This window comes from Canis lupus, chromosome 26 (assembly GCF_011100685.1).
Source record: "Canis lupus familiaris isolate Mischka breed German Shepherd chromosome 26, alternate assembly UU_Cfam_GSD_1.0, whole genome shotgun sequence".
Taxonomy (NCBI): domain Eukaryota; kingdom Metazoa; phylum Chordata; class Mammalia; order Carnivora; family Canidae; genus Canis; species Canis lupus.
In genome coordinates this window covers 9,727,569-9,741,953 of record NC_049247.1, presented here as the reverse complement: position 1 = coordinate 9,741,953, position 14,385 = coordinate 9,727,569, and positions in this window count along the sequence as shown.

The following is a 14,385-nucleotide window of genomic DNA, read 5'->3' as shown; positions in this document are numbered from 1 at the left end:
GGAGAGAGGGCTGTTTCTGATTCTTTCTTTTGAGATGAGGTTTTCCTTCTAGTCATTTTGCTCAGTGCAGAGTGGCCAAAAACAAGTTGTATTGGGAAAAGGAGAAAAAGAGAGGAGAGAAAGAAGGAAAGAAAAGAGAAAAAGAAAAAAAGAAAAAAGGAAGAGAAAAAGAGAAAGAAAAAGAAAGGAAAAAAAGGGTGGGGGAAGCAAACAAATCAAAAAGCAAAAAACAAAAACAAAAACAAAAAAACACGGGGATGTATCTTCTGATTCTGTGTACTTTAAGTCCCTTGACTTCCCCTGGAACTTGTTCCTCTAGCTGGTCTTCTGGGGGAGGGGCCTGTTGTGCTGATTTTCAGAGTTAGCCCTTGGGGGAGCTGCTCTGCCCCCTGCCTGGTGCAGGGCTCAGTGGGGGTTGTTTACCCCGTGAGGCCCCAGGAGGAACAACCCCAGTGGCGGGGCCAGCTCTGGAGCCCTGGCTTCAGCCCCCGCAGTAACTACAGAGCTCTCCCTCTGCAGGGCCTGGATGCTCTGGGGGGCAGGGCCGCTGATCTGCTCAGCTCGGGGCAGTAGCGTCCTTGCGGTCCTGGGCCCTCCTGGCCTCTGCCTGTCCCGAGGGGAGGCGGGATCCTGGGCTGTGTCCCCAGCGCCCTGTGCTCCCGGCCTGCGCTGTTGGATTCGTGCTCCCGGTGGTGCAGCCCCCTCCGCGGAGCCGCCGCCTTAGCCCCTCTGAGTCGCTCCCGGAGCCGCGCAGCCCCCTCCGCACAGAGCCTCTTCCTCTGCCCGAGACCCTCCGAGCTGCTCCCGGGTCCGCCGGGCGCGCTGCAGCCCTTAGGGAGCTCGGCGCACTCTCCCTGGGGCGCAGGTGTCTGTTAGTGTCCCAGGGAGCCTGAGGGCATCCCCGCCCTCCTGGGGCCCTACTCTAACTCCCTGCGAGGCCTTTCCGCCCGGCAAGATCGGTGAAGCTCCTGCTTCTCCAGGTCGGGGCTCTCCTGTCCTGGGGACACTCGCCCCGGCCTTAGCCCGGCTCCTCGCGGGGCCCCTCCCTCTTGGATGCCTTTTGTTTCTTTATTTCTAACCCCCCCGCCCCCCGCACCGTCTTCCTACTTTGATAGAAGCGCAAACTCTTCTCACTGTAGCATTCCAGCTTTTCTCTCTTTAAATCTCAGGCCGAATTCGTAGATTTTCAGGATAATTTGAAGGTTATCTAGGTAATTTGGTGAGGACAGGTGATTTGGGGACCCTACTCTTCCGCCATCTTGCCCCTCCTCCTGTTCATCAGTTTTGTTTATTGAATTCCACATATCAGTGAAATCATATGGTATTTGTCTTTCTCTGGCTCACTTATTTTGCTTAGCACAATACCCTCAACTTCCATCCATATTGTTGCAAATGGCAAGATTTTACTCTTTAATAAATGTATTTTTTATTGGTGTTCAATTTGCCAACATACAGAATAACACCCAGTGTTCATCCGGTAAAGTGCCCACCTCAGTGCCCGTCACCCAGTCACCCTCACCCCCCCCCCCCCCCCCCCTCCACCACCCCTAGTTCGTTTCCCAGAGTTAGTTTTATGTTCTGTCTCCCTTTCTGATATTTCCCACACATTTCTTCTCCCTTCCCTTTCACTATTTTTTATATTCCTCAAATGAATGAGAACATATAACGTTTGTCCTTATCCGATTGACATATTTCACTCTGCAGAATACCCTCCAGTTCCATCCACGTCGAAACAAATAGTGGGTATTTGTTGTTTCTAATGGCTGAGTAATATTCCATTGTATACATAGACCACATCTTCTTTATCCATTCATCTTTCGATGGACACCGAGGCTCCTTCCACAGTTTGGCCATTGTGGACATTGCTGCTAGAAACATCGGGGTGCAGGTGTCCCGGCATTTCATTGCATCTGTATCTTTGGGGTAAATCCCCAAGAGTGCAATTACTGGGTCATAGGGCAGGTCTATCTTTAACTCTTTGAGGAACCTCCGCACAGTTTTCCAGAGTGGCTGCACCAGTTCACATTCCCACCAACAGTGCAGGAGGGTTCCCCTTTCTCCACATCCTCTCCAACATTTGTGGTTTCCTGCTTTGTTAATTTTCCCCATTCTCACTGGTGTGAGGTGGTATCTCATTGTGGTTTTGATTTGTATTTCCCTGATGGCAAGTGATGCGGAGAATTTCCTCATGTGCTTGTTGCCCATGTCTATGTCTTCCTCTGTGAGATTTCTGTTCATGTCTTTTGCCCATTTCATGATTGGATTGTTTGTTTCTTTGCTGTTGAGTTTAATAAGTTCTTTATAGATCTTGGAAACTAGGCCTTTATCTGATACGTCATTTGCAAATATCTGCTCCCATTCTGTAGGTTGTCTTTGAGTTTTGCTGACGGTACCTTTTGCTTTGCAAAAGCTTCTTATCTTGATGAAGTCCCAATAGTTCATTTTTGCTTTTGTTTCTTTTGCCTTCGTGGATGTATCTTGCAAGAAGTTACTGTGGCTGAGTTCAAAAAGGGTGTTGCCTGTGTTCTCTTCTAGGATTTTGATGGAATCTTGTCTCACATTAAGATCTTTCATCCATTTTGAGTTTATCTTTCTGTATGGTGCAAGAGAGTGGTCTATTTTCATTCTTCTGCATGTGGATGTCCAATTTTCCCAGCACCATTTATTGAAGAGACTGTCTTTCTTCCAATGGATAGTCTTTCCTCCTTTATCGAATATTAGTTGACCATAAAGTTGAGGGTCCACTTCTGTATTCTCTATTCTGTTCCACTGATCTATGTGTCTGTTTTTGTGCCAGTACCACACTGTCTTGATGACCACAGCTTTGTAGTACAACCTGAAATCTGGCATTGTGATGCCCCCAGATATGGTTTTCTTTTTTAAAATTCCCCTGGCTATTCGGGGTCTTTTTTGATTCCACACAAATCTTAAAATAATTTGTTCTAACTCTCTGAAGAAAGTCTATGGTATTTTGATAGGGATTGCATTAAACGTGCAAATTCCCCTGGGTAACATTGACATTTTCACAATATTAATTCTGCCAATCCATAAGCATGGAATATTTTTCCATGTCTTTGTGTCTTCCTCCATTTCTTTGAGAAGTGCTCTGTAGTTTTTAGGGTATAGATCCTTTACCTCTTTGATTAGGTTTATTCCTAGGTATCTTATGCTTTTGGGTGCAATTGAAAATGGGATTGACTCCTTAATTTCTCTTGCTTCAATCTCATTGTTAGTGTATAGAAATGCCACTGGTTTCTGGGCATTGATTTTGTATGCTGCCACATTGTCAAATTGCTGTATGAGTTCTAGCAATCTTGGAGTGGAGTCTTTTGGGTTTTCTATATACAGTATCATGTCATCTGTGAAGAGGGAGAGTTTGACTTGTCCTTTGCTAATTCGAATGCCTTTTATTTCTTTTTGTTGTCTGATTGCTGAGGCTAGGACTTCTAGTACTATGTTGAATAGCAATGGTGAGAGTGAACATTCCTGTCATATTCCTGATCTTAGGGGAAAGGCTCTCAGTTTTTCCACATTGAGGATTATATTTGCTGTGGGCTTTTTGTAGATGGCTTTTAAGATGTCGAGGAATGTTCCCTCTATCCCTACACTTTGAAGAGTTTTAATCAGAAATGGATGCCGTATTTTCTCAAATGCTTTCTCTGTATTTATTGAGGGGATCATATGGTTCTTGTTTTTTCTCTTGTTGATGTGATCCATTCCGTTGATTGTTTTAGGAATGTTGAACTTGCTTCCTGGGGATAAATCCCACTTGGTCATGATGAATAATCTTCTTAATGTACTGTTGGATCCTATTGGCTAGTATCTTGTTGAGAGTTTTTGCATCTGTGTTCATCAGGGATATTGGTCTATAATTTTCCTTTTTGGTGGGGTCTTTGTCTGGATTTGGAATTAAGGTGATGCTGGCCTCATAAAACGAGTTTGGAAGTATTCTGTCCCTTTCTATCCTTTGGAAAGGCTTTAGTAGAATAGGTATGGTTTCTTCTTTAAACGTTTGATAGAATTCCCCCAGGGAAGCCATCTGGCCCTATACTTATGTGTCTTGGGAGGTTTTTGACGACTGCTTCAATTTCCTTCCTGGTTATTGGCCTGTGCAGGTTTTCTATTTCTTCCAGTTCCAGTTTTGGTAGTTTATGGTTTTCAGAAATGCATCCATTTCTTCTAGACTGCCTAATTTATTGGTGTATAGCTGCTCATAATACGTTTTTAAAATCATTTGTATTTCCTTTGTATTGGTTGTGATCTCTCCTCTTTCATTCATGATTTAATTAATTTGTCTTTTTTCTTTTTAATAAGACTGGCTAATGGTTTATCTATCTTATTAATTATTTCAAAGAACAAACTCCTGGTTTTGTTGATCTGTTCTACAGTTCTTCTGTTCTCTATTTCATTGAGTTCTGCTCAAATTTTTATTATCTCTCTTCTTCTGCTTGGTGTAGGTTTTATATGCTGTTCTTTCTCCAGTTCTTTAGGTGCAAGGTTAACTTGTGCATTTGAGTTTTTTCCAATTTTTTGAGGGATCCTTGTATTGCAATGTATTTCCCTCTTAGGACTGCTTTTGCTGTATCCCAAAGATTTTGAACAATTGTGTCTTCATTTTCATTAGTTTCCATGAATCTTGTTGTTTCTTATCTAATTTCCTGGTTGGCCCATTCATCTTTTAGTAGGGTGGTCTTTAACCTCCACGTGTTTGAGTTTCTTCCAAATTTCTTGTGATTGAGTTCTCGTTTCAAAGCATTGTGGTCTGATAATATGCAGGGGGACAATCCCAATCTTTTGATATCTGTTGAGACCTGATTTGTGACCCAGTATGTGGTCTATTCTGGGAAAGTTCCATGTGCACTTGAGAAGAATGTGCATTCAGGTGCCGTTCAGATGGAAAGTTCTGTGTGTGTGTGTGTGTGTGTGTGTGTGTGTGTATATATATATATATATGAAATCCATCTGGTCCAGTGTATTATTTAAGGCCCTTGTTTCTTTGGTGATGTTGTGCTTAGAAGATCTGTCATTTACAGAAAGTGCCGTGTTTAAGTCTTCTATTATTATTGTATTATTTTCTAAGTATGTGTTTACTTTGGTTATTAATTGATTAATATACTTTATAGCTCCCACAATAGGGGCATAAATAATCATGATTGTAAGTTCTTCTTGCTGGATAGACACTTTAAGTATGATATACTATCCCTCTTCCTCTCTTACTAGTCTTTGGGATAAACTTTAATCTATCTGATATGAGGATTGCTACCCCAGCTTTCTTTTTAGGACCATTTGAATGGTAAATAGTTCTCAAACCTTTCATTTTCAGGCTTAAGATGTCCTTAGGTCTAAAATGAGTCTCTTGTAGACAGCAAATATATGGGTCTTGCTTTTTTATCCAGTCCAAAACCCTATGTCCTTTGATGGGATCATTTAGCCCATTCACATTCAGAGTAACTATTGAAACATATGAATTTAATGTCATCGTAATACCTATACAGTCCTTGTTTTTGTGGATTATTTCTTTGGGCTCCCTCTTTCTTTTACAGGGTCCCCTTAATATTTCTTGCAGAGCTGGTTTGGAGGTCACATATTCTTTCAGTTTCTGCCTATCTTGGGAGCTCTTTATCTTTCCTTCTATACTGAATGAGAGCCTTGCTGGATATAGTAATCTTGGCTGCATGTTCTTCTGATTTAGTACCCGGATTATATCCTGCCAGCCCTTTCTGGCCTTCCAAGTCTCTGTGGTGAGGTCTGCTGTTAATCTAATATTTCTCCCCGTATAATTAAGAATCTCTTGTCTCTCACTGCTTTAAGGATTTTCTCTTTATCTTTGGAATTTGCAAGTTTCACTATTAAATGTCGAGGTGTTGAATGGTTTTTATTGATTTGGGGGATCCTCTCTATCTCCTGGATCTGAATGCCTGTTTCCCTCCCCCAAATTAGGAAAGTTCTCAGCTATTATTTGTTCAAATATGCTTTCTGGCCCTCTCTCCCTCTTGGCGTTTTCTAGAACCCCAATTATACGTAGATTCTTCCTTCTGAGGCTATCGTTTATTTCCCTTAACCTTTCCTCATGGCCTTTTAAGTGTTTTTCTCTTTTTTCCTCAGCTTCCTTCCTTGCCATCAACTTGTCTTCTATGTTGCTCACTCTTTCTTCCACCTCATTAACCCTCATCATTAGGACCTCCAGTTTGGATTGCATCTCATTTCATTGATTTTTAATTATAGCCTGATTAGATCTAAATTCTGCAGTCATAAAGTCTCTTGAATCCTTTCTGCTTTTTTTTTTCCAGAGCCACCAGTAGCTTTATAATTGTGCTTCTGAATTGGCTTTTTAACATCGAATTGTAATCCATATTCTGTAACTCTGTAGCAGAGAGTACTATTTCTGATTCTTTCTTTTGTGATGGATTCTTCCTTCTAGTCATTTTGCTCAGTGCAGAGTGGCTGTATGAGCAGGCTGAATCAAGAATATCAACCACAACCTAAGTAAATTTCACCCTAGATGATTCTGACAAGGTCAGAGACCAGAAAATGAAACAAAGATCAGAACAAAATAAAACAAAAGGACCACTAAAGTGAAAAATAAATTTTAAAACAAAGTAGTAAAAAATAAAAGGCTAAGAATCCCAAAGAAGAAGAAAAAGAGAAAGAAAAAAGAAAAAAAGAAGAGAAAAATAGCAAAAGTTAAGATGGAAAAAAAAGAGAAGAAGAAAAAGGGGGGATGGGACTGGGAGATGGTGGTGGTAAAGAAGTTGTAGTAGAGGGAGAATGTAGTCTGAGGGTCCTAGAGGGTGATCCTCTTGTTTCTGAGTATAAAGTTCTGTATGTTAGAAGATGCTCAGTCCCACATTTATATAAATCAGCAATACTTGCAGAAAGCCCCACATTGACCACCAACATAAATGAGATAAAAGGAGGGGTCAGAATGGGAATGAAGAGAGAATGTAATCTCACAGAATGAACCAGCATGGTAAACCAGTTGGTTCTGGTTGCATGCTGGTCATGTTTTAGAAGGTATTAACTTCTGCCGTTGTAGAAGAAAACGAGGCAGAGAAAACAAAAAACACAAAACCAAAAAAAACATATCTCGTGTATCTCCCAAAATTAAATTGAGTATGTTGAAGGGAATCTAGAAGTGAAAAATATATATGACATGTAATTGTAGAAATATGAAACTCAAAAGGAAGAAACTTAAAAATGAAGAGGTGGTAAAATATTGTAGTTAAGGTGGGAAAAGAGAAAAAAATACTGGAAATTTTTAGTCTGATATAATGAGTTGTACTGGAAAAAGGGGTGGGAAGGAGAGGTACCCTCTACTTCTATATACTATAAATCCCTTTACTGCCCCTGGAGCTTTCCAGCACTGCTTGGTCAAGAACTTGCTCTTCTGTTCTTCCAGCTGGTCTTCTGGGGGAGAGGTCTGCTGTGCTGATTCTCAGGTGTCTGTGGTGGGTGGACTCTGCCTCCTGCCAGGTATGGGGCTCAGTTTGAGCTTTATCCTGTGAGGCTTTTGTTCCCTGGTGGCCTGCCTCTCCCAGGCACAAGGAGGAACAATAACAATGGCGGAGGCCAGGTCTCCAGCTCTGGAGTCAGCCCCCTCCCCCGCCCTCTCCCCGCAGTAACTAATGCAGTCTCCCAGCCTGCACTAGCCTAGAGGCTCCTTCTGTGCGGGTGCGCTAATCTGCACAGCTTGGGGGCACCCAACGGAAGGAGAGTCCTTGCTGTCCTGTGCCCTTCCCGCTTCTGCCTGTCCTGGGGGATTGCAGGATTGTGGGCTTTGTCCACTCAGTGCCCTGGGATCCGGGGCCCTGTGCTGCTGGAATCGCGCTCCCGGGGTATGCAGCTCCCAAAGGCAGCAGGGCACAGACACTTCCATCCAGAGCTGGCCCGCCTAACTGACTGGCTTCTCCCAAATACTCCCCAAGCTGCATGCTCCAGCCCTTTACCAAGATCAGTCCACGGTTTGTGGTGCACTCTCCTCAGGGCACACTTCCTCTATTAGTGACTCCGGTAAACTGGAGGCTTCACTGCCCCTCCTGCAATTCTCCCCGATTTCTCTAAGCACTTTTCCGTCTGGGAAGAATGTGGTGCGGATTTTTAAAGTTCCCACTTCTTTGGTGCTGGGCTTTCCGGTTTGGAGGTTTTCGCTGCCCTGGCTTTAGCCTGGCTCCTTGCGGTGCCCCTCCCCCACTTGATTCTTTTTTTACTTTTTTCCGCTTTAATACCTTGCTAAAGGCAAAAACCCTTCTCTCTGTAGCGTTCCAGCTGTTCTCGCTAAATCTCAGGTCGAATTGGTAGATGTTCAGGATGATTTGAAAGTTACCTAGGTAAGTTGGTGGGACCAGGTGAGTTGAGGACCCCTACTCTTCCTCCGTCTTTGCCATCTCCCTGTGTGTCTGTTTTTGTGCCAGTACAATACTGTCTCGATGATTACAGCTGTGTAATACAGCTTGAAGTCCAGAATTGTCCAGAATTGTGAGGTCACCAGCTTTGGTTTTCTTTTCCTTTTTCTTTTTAAGATTTAATTTATTTATTCATGAGAGACACAGAGAGAGAGGCAGAGATATAGGCAGAGGGAGAAGCAGGCTCCTTGCAGGAAGCCCAATACAGGACTCGATCCCAAGACCCCAGGATCACTTCCTGAGCTGAAGGCAGATGCCCAGCCACTGAGCCACCCAGGCATCCCAGATTTGGTTTTCTTTTTAAATGTTCCTTAGGCTATATGGGGGCTTTTCTGGTTCCATACAAATATTAGGATTATTTGTTCGAGCTCTCTGAAAAATGCTGGTGTTATTTTGATAGGATTTGCATTGAATGTATAGATTGCTCTGGGAAGCATAGATATTTTAACAATATTTGTTCTTTCAATCCATGAGCATGTAATGTTTTTCTACTTCTTTGTGCCTTCCTCAACTTTTTTCATGAGTGCTTATAGTCTTCAGAGTACAGATCCTTACCTCTTTAGTTAGGTTTATTCCTAGGTATCTTTTGGTTTTTGGTGCAGTTGTAAATGGGACTGATTCCTTAATTTCTATTCTGTCTCATTGTTAGTATATAGAAATGTAATTTATGGGATGCCTGGGTGGCTCAGCGGTTTGGCACCTGCCTTCGGCCCAGGGCGTGATCCCAGGTCGGGCTCCCTGCATGGAGCCTGCTTCTCCCTCTGCCTGTGTCTCTGCCTCTCTGTGTGTGTGTGTCTCTCATGAATAAATAAATAAAATCTTTAAAAAAATGTAATTTATTTTTTTTATTTAAATTCAACTTGCCAACGTGTAGTACATCATTAGTTTCAGATGCAGTTTTCAATAACTCATCAGTTGCATATAACACTCAGTGCTCATCACATCATGTGCCCTCCTAAATGCCTGTCATTTAGTTACCCTATCCCCCACTCACCTCCCCTTCACCAACCCCCAGTTAGTTTCCCAGAGTTAAGAATCTCTTATGGTTTGTCTTCCTCTCTGATTTTTCCCCATTCAGGTTCCCATCCTTCCCTATGGTCCCTTTCACTATTTCTTATATTCTGCATATGAGCAAAACCATTTAATTGTCTTTCTCCAAATGACTTATTTCACTTAATCATAATACTCTACAGTTCCGTCTACACTGATGTAAATGGTAGGTATTTATCCTTTCTGGTGGCTGAATTATATTACCTTGTATGTACATACCACATCTTCTTTATCCATTCATCTGTCAAAGGAAATCTTGGCTCCATCCACAGTTTGGTCATTATGGACATTACTGCTATGAACATTGGTGTGCAGGTGTCCCTTCATTTCACTACATCTGTATCTTTGGGGTAAATATCCAGTAGTGCAATTGCTGGGTCATAGGGTCACTCTATCTTTAACTTCTTGAGAAACCTCCATATTGTTATCTGGAGTGGCTGTACCAGCTTGCATTCCCACCAACAGCATAAGAAGGCTCCCCTTTCTTCCACATACTCGCTAACATTTGTTGTTTTTTTTTTTAATTTTTATTTATTTATGATAGTCACAGAGAGAGAGAGAGGCGCAGAGACACAGGCAGAGGGAGAATCAGGCTCCATGCACCGGGAGCCCGATGTGGGACTCAATCCCGGGTCTCCAGGATCGCGCCCTGGGCCAAAGGCAGGCGCCAAACCGCTGTGCCACCCAGGGATCCCCATTTGTTGTTTTAATGTCACTAACATTTGAAATCATTTCCTGATTTCTGTGCATTGATTTTGTATCCTGTCATTTTGCTAAATTCCTGTGTGAGTTTTAGCAATTTTGAGGTAGAGTCTTTTGGGTTTTCCATATAGAGTTTCAGGTCATCTGCAAAGAGTGAGAGTTTGACTTCTTTGCCTATTCAGATGCCTTTTATTTCGTTTTGTTGTCAGATTGCTATCTACTCATCTTTCTTAACTTTGAGTCTGGATCACTTATTTTTATCCTATGAGCATCAGTCTTTTTCTTTTCTTTTCTTTTCTTTTCTTTTTTTTTTTTTTGCAGATTTCTTTTTTTTAATTTATTTTTTATTGGTGTCCAATTTGCCAACATATAGAATTACACCCAGTGCTCATCCCATCAAGTGACCCCCTCAATGCCCGTCACCCAGTCACCCCCACCCCCGGCCCACCTCCCCTTCCACCACCCCTAGTTCATTTCCCAGAGTTAGGAGTTTCTCATGTTCTGTCTCCCTTTCTGATATTTCCCACTCATTTTGCATCAGTCTTTTTCAACCATAAACTGAATACATCAAAAATATCTTGCACGGTTATCTTGAGGATTACTAGTATGGAAAACTTTTAGACTTCTGCTCAGCACAAAATGTGCAATAAATATCATTCCAGGTTACCATTATTTTCCTTTATTACATATCATATTAGCAAATTAGGCCATTATAGGGGATTTCCTGCTTATCCCACAATCTTATCCCTCTCAATCTCCACAAGTTATAAACCACAGAAATTCCTATTTAGAATCTATCTCTGAAATGAAGACCTAGTTTATGCTTTACAAAGATTTCACCTAAATTTAACTAGATTAAACCATCTCAGGGACTCCTGGATGGCTCAGTGGTTGAGCACTGACTTTTGGCTCAGGTCATGATCCGGGAGTCCTGGGATTGAGTCCCTCATCAGGCTCCCCACAAGGAGCTTGCTTCTCCTTTTGCCTATGTCTCTGCCTCTCTCTCTGTGTGTTCTCTCATAAATAAATAAATAAATAAATAAATAAATAAATAAATAAATAAAAAAAATCTTTTAAAAAACTGTCTTCCTCTTTGTAATACTTAATCTTCTTGAATATATATTTGGTGGGAAAAAATTTATCAGGAAATTAATTATATAAGAAGAGGAACTGGTAGACCTGGCAGACTAAGAATCACCAGGGAAATACAAATCAAAACCACAGTGAGATAGCACCTCCCACCAGTCAGAATGGCTCAAATTAACAACTCAGGAAACAACAAATGTTGATGAGGATCAAAAAGGGGAAACCTCTTATACTGCTGGTGGGAAGGCAAACTGGTACCACCAGTCTAGATAACAGTTTGGAGGTTCCTCAAAAAGTTAAAAATTGAGCTACTCTATGACCCAGCAATGGCACTACTAAGTATTTATCCAAAGGATACAAAATAGTGATTTGGGGAACCCTGGGTGGCACAGCAGTTTAGCGCCTGCCTTTGGCCCAGGGCGCGATCCTGGAGACCCGGGATCGAATCCCACGTCGGGCTCCCGGTGCATGGAGCCTGCTTCTCTCTCTGCCTGTCTCTGCCTCTCTCTCTCTCTCTCTCTGTGACTATCATAAATAAATAAAAAATTAAAAAAAAAACAAAATAATGATTCGAAGGGGTACCCCAATGTTTATAAGCAGCAATGTCCACAATAGCCAAAATATGGAAAGAGCCCACATGTGCATCAACTGATGAATGGATGAAGATGTGGGGTGTGTGAGTGCATGTGTGTGTGTGTATGTATGTATATATACATACATATATAAGGAATATTACTCAGCCATCAAAAAGAGTAAAATCTTGCCATTTGCAACAACATGGATGGAAATAGAGGATATTGTGCTAAGTAAAATAAGTCAGCCAGAGAAAGACAAATACCATATGATTTCACTGATATGTGGAATTCAAGAAACAAAACTGATGAACATAGGGGAAGGGAAGGAAAAATAAGGTAAAATAAAAACAGAGAAAGAGGCAAACCATCAGAGACTCTTAATAGGGAACAAACTGGATGCCTGGGTGGCTCAGTTGGTTAAGCATCTGCCTTCAGCTCAGGTCAAGATCTCAGGGTCCTAGATGGAGTCTGCAAGGAGTCTGCTTCTCCCTCTCCCTTTTCTCCTCCTCCTCCCCTGCTTGTGCTATCTCTCACTTGCTCTCTCAAGTAAGTAAATAAATAAAATATTTTTTTAAAAAAAGCAATAGGGACCAAAGAGTTGTTGGAGGGGAAGTGGGTAGGAACATTGAGTAAATGGGTGATGGGCATTGACGAGGGCAGTTGATGGAATGAGCACTGAATGTTATATGCAAGTAATGAATCACTAAATCCTACCCCTGAAACTAATACACTATATGTTAACTAACTTGAATTTTTAAAAAATCTAAAATACATAAAAATATACAAAAAAAATCTAAAATAAAAAATAAGAGCTTCCACAGCAAAGGAAACCATCAACAAAATGAAAAGGCAGCTACTGGATGGAAGAAAATATTTGCAAATTGTGTATTTAATAAGGGATTAATATCTAAAATATAAAAAAGAACTCCAGCAACTAAATAGCAATAAAACAATCCAATTAAAAAATTGGCAGACCATCTGTATAGATATTCTTCCAAAGAAAACATACAAGATGGCCAAGAGGTCCATAAAAAGGAGCTCAGTGTTACTAATCATCAGGGAAATGCAAATCAAAGCTGCAGTGAGATATCTTACACCTGTTAGAATGGTTATTAAAAAGACTCAAAATCAGGACACCTGGGTGGCTCAGCGGTTAAGCATCTGCCTTCGGCTCAGGGTATGATCCCGGAGTTCTGGGATCGAGTCCCACATCAGGCTCCTACAGGGAGCCTGCTTCTCCCTCTGTCTCTGTCCCTGCTTCTCTCTGTGTCTCTCATGAATAAATAAATAAATCTTTAAAAAAAATTGAAATAACAAGTGGTGGCTAGGATGTGGACAAAAAGGGAACCCTTTTGCACTGTTGGGGGAAATGTAAATTGGTGCAGCCACTATGAAAAGCAGTATGGAGGTCCCTTAAGAAATTCAAAATAGAACCATGATATGATTTAGTAATTCCACTACTGGCTATCCAAAGGAAACAAGCACTAAATTGAAAAGATATCTGCACCTCCATATTCATTGCAGCATTGTTTACAATAGCCAAAACATGGAAGCAACTATATGTTTATCATTGGATGAATGGAAAAGAATATGTGAGATATATAGGTACATATAATATACATATATGTATTTATTTTATATGTATATTTACATATTATATATTTTATGTATATTATATATATGTATACATATAAAATCTAATGATATATATCTACTATATATAAAGGAATATTGTATACAATGTATATATTCAACATTATTCAGCAATAAAAAAGAAGGAAATCTTGCCATTTATAACAACATGGATGGACTTGAGAATTCTTTTTTTTTTATATTTTTAAAGGTTTTTAATTTATTCATCTGAGAGAGAGCAAATGAGCAAGCGAGAACATGAGCAGCGAGAGGGGCAGGGGCAGAGGGAGAGGGAGAAGCAGACTGTCTGCTGAGCAGGGAGCCCAACATGGGGCTTGATCCTAGGACCCCAGGTTCACTACCTGAACAGAAGGTAGATACTTAACTGACTGAGCCACCCAGGCACCCTGACAGAATTCTAAGTAAAATAAGTCACTAGAGAAATACCAATACTATATCATCTCAATTGTATGTGGAATCTGAAAACAAGCAAAAAGCAAAAATAGATACAGAGAACAAATAAGTTGCCAGAGGCAGGGGATGAGAGGGTTGATGAAATGGTAAAGGTAGCCAAAAAATAGAGACTTTCAGTTATAGAATAAATAAGTCCTGGAGATACAATAAACAACATGATGACTAATTAATACTGTATTATGTATTTGAAAATTACTGAGAGAGTAGAACTTAAAAGTTCTAGTAGAACTTAAAAGTTCTTATCGTAAGAAAAAAAACTGGGGGATCCCCAGGTGGCTCAGTGATTTAGCGCCTACCTTCAGCCCAGGGCATGATCCTGGAGACCCGGGATGGAGTCCCGCGTCGAGCTCCCTGCATGGAGCCTGCTTCTCCCTCTGCCTGTGTCTCTGCCTCTCTCTCTCTCTCTGTCTCTCATGAATGAGTAAATAAAATCTTTAAAAAAGAAAGAAAGAAAGAAAGAAAGA